Source organism: Lutra lutra, chromosome 15, assembly GCF_902655055.1.
Source record: "Lutra lutra chromosome 15, mLutLut1.2, whole genome shotgun sequence".
Lineage (NCBI taxonomy): Eukaryota > Metazoa > Chordata > Mammalia > Carnivora > Mustelidae > Lutra > Lutra lutra.
In genome coordinates, this window is record NC_062292.1 from 31,465,822 (window position 1) to 31,472,192 (window position 6,371).

At 45.7% G+C, this 6,371-nt stretch overlaps 1 long non-coding RNA gene across 1 annotated transcript; it reads left to right on the forward strand.

Annotated features, from left to right (window-relative positions):
- Positions 1-3,103: 3,103 nt before the first annotated feature.
- Positions 3,104-5,084, forward strand: LOC125085432 (uncharacterized). The gene is made up of 2 exons (XR_007122924.1): positions 3,104-3,265; positions 4,889-5,084. It is a non-coding gene; the product is annotated as an uncharacterized LOC125085432 (long non-coding RNA).
- Positions 5,085-6,371: the final 1,287 nt, after the last annotated feature.

Here is a 6,371-nt window from a genome sequence, read left to right on the forward strand (position 1 = left end):
AAGCTGGACTGGTTGCTTCATGGTACTGACTTTTCTGTAGTGTTTTTTTTTTTTCCTTAAGTCATGTTCTGTATCTTTTATTCTTTTTTTTTGGGGGGGGGCTCATGGCAGTCAAGTAGAATTTTCATATTAGAGGAGTACAGCCTAGAAAATGTTGGAGAAATTTCTGGAAGAAGGAACATTGAGACATTTACAATGCCAACCTCGCTCTCTGCACCCTCTTTACTCTCTGCACTGTCTTTACTATTCACTCCAACAAAGACTGGGAGAGCAGGCACCCTTCCCGGGCCAGGAACCTGCGTGTGCCCACTCATGGCCTGGAGATCTGCCTGTGCCCTCCCTGGGCTGGGGACCTGTGTCAGTCGCCCAAGCCCCCAGCCCTTGGGCCTCCATGCGGAGGCCCCTGTCCTCTTCCTGGCCTTTGTCTCACTTTGTCACCTGAGACATCTTGCAAGCATTGTCTGTAAACACCTGCGGCTCCTCTCTATGTGGAGTATGACCAATAGTATCTAGACAGACACAGGGCTTTCCTATCCGTCCTTTTTAAATATTAGCCTTTTGCCAACAACCTTCTTATCAACTAAACATGCTCTCAGTCTTCTGTTCATTCAGCAGTTATCCAGACAGCATCAGCCCTGCTCAGCTCATCAGGAAACAAGACAAAACAATCCCTACCATGAGCAGTTTGCATTCTAAAGGCCTGTGGCTGGAGGGGGTGGGGCTCAAAAATAAACAGTGTAGCAATAAATATGTTAAATATGTTACAATTTAACATAGTTATTTATTTACATGATGATAAATGTTCATTTGTTATAACTTAACATGTTTATCTTACAACATGATAAATATTTTAGGAAAAAGTAGGGCACTTTGAAAGACAGGGGCAGTGGTGGGGAGGGAGTCAATTACAATCATCAAGAAGTGATACTGGAGCAGAGACTTGAAAAAAATGAATAGAGGGCACATTTGGGGAAAAGTTCCAAGCCAGAACAGCCTGGGCAAAGGCCCTGAGGCAGGAGTAGGAAAATTGAATTCTGATGTCCGGCTCTGAAGCTTTCAGTGTGCTCACACGTGTTTTGGTTCCAGCTCAGGCTCAGACTAGACACCCTTCCAGAATGACTGATTTGCCTGCATTTCTGTCTGCCCTTTCTCCCAACCCTGTGGACTCTTCCCTTTACCCACTGCCCCTGGGAGGTTACCATGGGGTCAGGAGTGGGACATTACTTCTGCTCTCTATTGGCATCAGCTGGGCTGATCCTTTGCCTTGGGAATGACTGTGGGGACCAGCCCCTAGCCTCATCAGGTCCCTGGAGGGTGGGAGTCTCCCAGCCCCGTAGACAGGATGCTCCCTGCCTCCCTCCCCAGGTGATGTCCATCACCCGGGTAAGCAATTCCCTACACAGATTGTCTTCTTTCGGGTGACTTATTCCTGCATGGAGCTTGACAGATGAGGAAGCTAGAATAGACATCCCTGAAGTCACAGGCTGTGTTTTATTGGGCTCTGATTCCAAGTACCCAGCACAGAACCCAGCCATTGACTGTTCTTGATCAAGGTTTGCTGAACAAATAAGGCACAAATATCCTCTCTACTCAGCAGCTAAGTAAATTGAGACCAGGGACTGGAGGCATGACATCCAGCCCCAACTTTGTCATTACAGATTCAGAAAACTGCCTTGGTTTGCCTTGTCAGAGTAGGGCAACCCGTGCCCAAGCCCCCACCTGCCTTGCAGAGGGAATTTGTGCAGAACGGGAGGACACACATGGCAAACACAGTCGGGAAGAGTCAGTCCTCATGCACACGGTCATTAGTCCATGGAGGCTCTGAAGCAAGGAGAGAGTGTTTAGGTTAAAATTATTTACTGAAATCATTAGCGTTTGGCCCAGTGCCCACCAAAAGTCTGCCAAAACATGGGCCACTTACCAACAGGGAGCCCCAGCCAGACGCTGACAGCTTAGTTTCATTTGCTCTGAAAATAGAAAAGAACATCCCTCTGGGAATACTCATGCACTAAGGAAAACACCCCTGTTTTAAATGCTGGACTGTATTCCCGAAAGGAAATTGGGTTGTAATAGAAATGAAGCCCATGGTACCCTGACCATGGAGCAGGGCTGCCTGGCCCCGCGTGCAGTGAGCATGGAACAGACATGATGCTCTCCCACCCACATTCTTTATTAGAGCTCCAGTCTATGACGAAATCATCCTGCAGAACTTAGACTGCTTTGGATCCTGTAACAAGCGGATGAGAGACTGTTTGACTCTGATGCACTTTTCCATCCCGACTACTGCCTCCACATAAATTCCTTTTTTTGGATTGCTGTCATGGCCTCTAGACTGGACTTCTGGCCACTTGCTCGGGCCATACTACAGGTTGTTGTCGGGTGTTTTTCCAAATCTCCCTTATTTAGTTGAAATACCAGCTTTATCCCTTACTGACTGTGTAGCCTTAGTTAACTTGGTCACCCTCTTTGTGCACTGGCTTTATCATCTAAAATGGGGACGATAACAGTACCCACCAGATAAAACTGGTACCAGGTTGAAGTAAGTTAAAGCGGGTGGAGTACTGAGGACTACGCCTGCACACTGACACCGAGATGTAAGTGGTGGTCATTCTTGTCACACAAGCAAACACTGGTTGGCTTCTTGCCGCTTTGGGGATAAAATGCACTCCTTTAGCAGGTACGGGTTTTCCTACTCAGAACCTCCAGCTGTCTTTCTAGACTCATCCTCCACCTTTTCCCTTTCCACTTCTCCCCATGATTATGCATCTCCTCACCTCTCTGACAAAACCTATGTTCTTTCAAGAAAGTTCTGTGAGTGGGACCTTGAACATTGCTGTCTCCCCTGTCTTTTTTTATTGAGTGTCTTTTCATGTGCTTTTCTCTATACATGGAACATTCTTCTGCCTCTTCTTCCATGACACATGCCATCCACCTTCCAGGCCCTCCCAGCTACGACTCTCTCTGTGCAATCCCCCAGCATCCTTCAACAGGGGAAGCAGCTCTGGTCCTCCAGGCCAACGGAAGCCTTCATGTCTCTGAAGGGCCAATAACCACCATGTATGCCTCCTCATGCCATTGTTTCTTGTCTCTCCTCATAGGAACTCATACATCCTGGAAGGCAGGAAATGTACCAAGACCGATGACTTCAGTGCCTGGCATGTGTTTGAGAAATGCGCAAGCAAATGAATTGATCACAGAAGAGCAATTTGGAAAAGGGCAAGGGGACCGGCCCATCACTCAAGGCCTCCTGCACCACCGTCGCTAGGTGAGAGGAGCTGAGACTTTGGGCTGGGGTGACTTCTGGCTCTATGACTCCAAGAGAAGCTAGGAAAGTTCCGTGCTGTGTGTTAACATAGTTGGTTGGATGCAAATGGCAAACCCGAACTGGACACCAGTGTTGTCATTTCATTGTACTACTTTTTTCAATTTTTATACTAAAAAGATGTGTAAATACGTAGGATGGACTGAATGCTGGTTCTCAAGGTAATGAGTTTCGTGAGAGTTCACAGACGGGAGAGCTCAGGTGCACTCATGTTTCATACAAGGGGTCGTCCTTCCATCTGGAAGATCTGAAAAATGCACATTGAATCTATGCCTCTTGCTAAGAAAAGTCAAATGCAGAGAATAGTGAAGTGGTAGATGAAGAAAGGCAGGTGCTGCAGGGGCAGAGCAAAGGAGCTGCTTACCAAGAGGACGGTCGACAGTGAGATGAGCAGGGAGCTAGCTGTCCAAGCTGCTCCAAATCCCCGGTCAGTGTGTTTATGTCACTAACATGCAAAATGAAAAAGGTCCAGCAGTGGAAACGCTAGCAGCTTTTCCTCGATGGACACACAGAGGACGCAGCCTGGAAGTACCTCTTGTCATCTGTGAAGTTTCTCCTTTTCAGACTTGACTATGTCACAGGGAAGTCTGACACAGATCATATTGGAAAGTAGAGGTGAAAGAATGAGCCTGCAAGGAAAATCAGTCCTACATATATTTTTTAAAGATTTTATTTATTTATTTGACACAGACAGAGAGAGAGAGAGAGAGAAAGAGTAGGAACAGGGGGAGCGGCAGGCAGAAGGAGAAGCAGGCTCCCCATTGAGCAGGGAGCCCAATGCGGGACTCAATCCCAGGACTCTCAGATGATGACCTGAGCTGCAGGCAGATGCTTCACCCAATGAGCCACCCAGGCGCCCCCCTTCCTACTTATTTTTAAAAAAACAAGCATATGTTTAAAATATTAAAATCATTAAGGCTGAAGAAATACCAAGGAAGATGTGGGGGTACAGGAACCCTCGTGTTTTTCTGGGAATGGGATCAGGACAGCGCTGTGGGAAATAATATGGAGGGTCCTCACAAAGGTAAAAACAGAAATACCATATAATCCAGTAATTCTACTACTGGGTATTTACCCAAAGAAAACAGAAACAATTCGGAAAGCTGTGTGCACCCTGTATTTATTGCAGCATTTTTTACAGTAGTAAGAGGAACAGATAGCGATGTGGTATAGACTGATAATGGAATATTGCATAGCCATTGAATTGGGAATGAGACCTTGCCATTTGTAATGATGTGGATGGAGCTAGAGGGTGCTATATTAAGTGACATAAGTCTATCAGAGAAGGACAAATACCATACGATTTCACTTGTATGTGGAATCTAAATCTCAAAACAAACAAGAGCAGGGCGCCTACTGCTCCCCCTGCTTGTGTGTGCTCTCTTTCTGTCAAATAAATAAAACCTTTAAAACAAACATAAAACCCTTAGTCATGATGTGAAATGTAGTTTTTTTTTTTTTTTTAATTAACAAAAATGAAGAAATGCTTTGGACCATTTTACCTTTATCTTCCTGTTTATTCACAGATGAAAGAGAAAGACAAACTTTCCTGCTTTTTCTTCTCAGGCTTCCAAGGAGATCTGTTTACAGAGGCAGAGAACATTCTTTCTGTGCAGAGAAAGCTCAGCTTCCGGAGGCGGGGTGCAGCTCTTACCTCCAGCGCCCAATGAGAGCGGCCAGACCTGGGTTCCTGTGAGTGTCCTTGGACCCACAACTGTTCCTCAAAAGTTAACATTTTTGGAAATAAATAAAATAGAAGTTTTTTGTGTGTTCTTTTAAATGGAAATCTTTAGGACACTTGGGTCCTGGGACTGAGTCCTGCATTGGGCTCCCTGCTCGGCGAGAAGCCCGCTTCCTCTCTCACTCCCCCTGCTTGTGTTCCCTCTCTCACTGTGTCTCTCTCTGTCAAATAAATTAATTAATTAATTTTAAAAAAGGAAATTTTTAAACGGAAGTGCCCAGATAAAAGTATAATATTACCCCAAGTTTGAAAGCAGTCATTTTGTACAGTTTTCAGGGCTGGGGTAAGAATCCTGTTTGACCGTGTGTGTGGCGTCCAGCCAGCAGATCCAAGTCTAGGTTGGGAAGAGCGTCACCCCACAGACGAAATGGGAGGCAGCGCCCTCGGCTGAAGTTCTCTAGGATCTCAGATATCCAATCCGATTACTTGTGTAAGAACGCAGACTTGTTGGATCCCTTCAGGAAACTTTTATTTAAAAACTATGGTCATTGTTCTACCTCATGGTCTCTGCTTGTGCCCCCTCTCCCTTCAACAAATGGGAAACACCTGAAATGGTCACTGGGAACAAGAGGAAAACCTTGGGCGCCTGGGTGGCTCAGTGGGTTAAGCCTCTGCATTTGGCTCAAGTCATGATCTCAGGGTCCTGGGATCAAGGCCTGCATCGGGCTCTCTGCTCAACAGGGAGCCTGCTTCCTCCTCTCTCTCTGCCTGCCTCTCTGCCTACTTGTGATCTCTGTCAAATAAATAAATAAAATCTTAAAAAAAAAAAAAAAAAGAGGAGAACCTTCTCCCATCCTTCGTGAAGTTCAAAGCTCAGAATTCAGCCAAACCACTCTGAGCATTTACAATATGCAAACCCTGCCTTGGGGGGGCCAACAGCTCCCTCCCCTCAGGGACACACCTTCAGGAATTTAGGGCTTCTGGACCTTCATTGTGCTATTCCCTCCACCCACCTTCAGCTGTCTTTGCTCTGAGGACCTTGGGGTTGGTTTTACTTTGTTTTGGTTTGGTTTTTTTTGGACATCACCCAGATGTCAGCGATTCTTTTTTTTTTTCCTATGTGCAAACTTTATTTATTTATTTATTTATTTATTTATTTATTCCCCAGTAGAGCCCTCCTAAGAGGCTCCTGTCTCCCATCCCCTATCAGGACTGGTGGCTCTCCAGGACTGCTACGTGTTCTTCTCACCATCACCCTGGAACTTTCCTCCACCTCTCTCCCAAGTTGGATCCCCTAATTCTTTTTTTTTTTAAATTTTATTTTTTATAAACATATATTTTTATCCCCAGGGGTACAGGTCTGTGAAT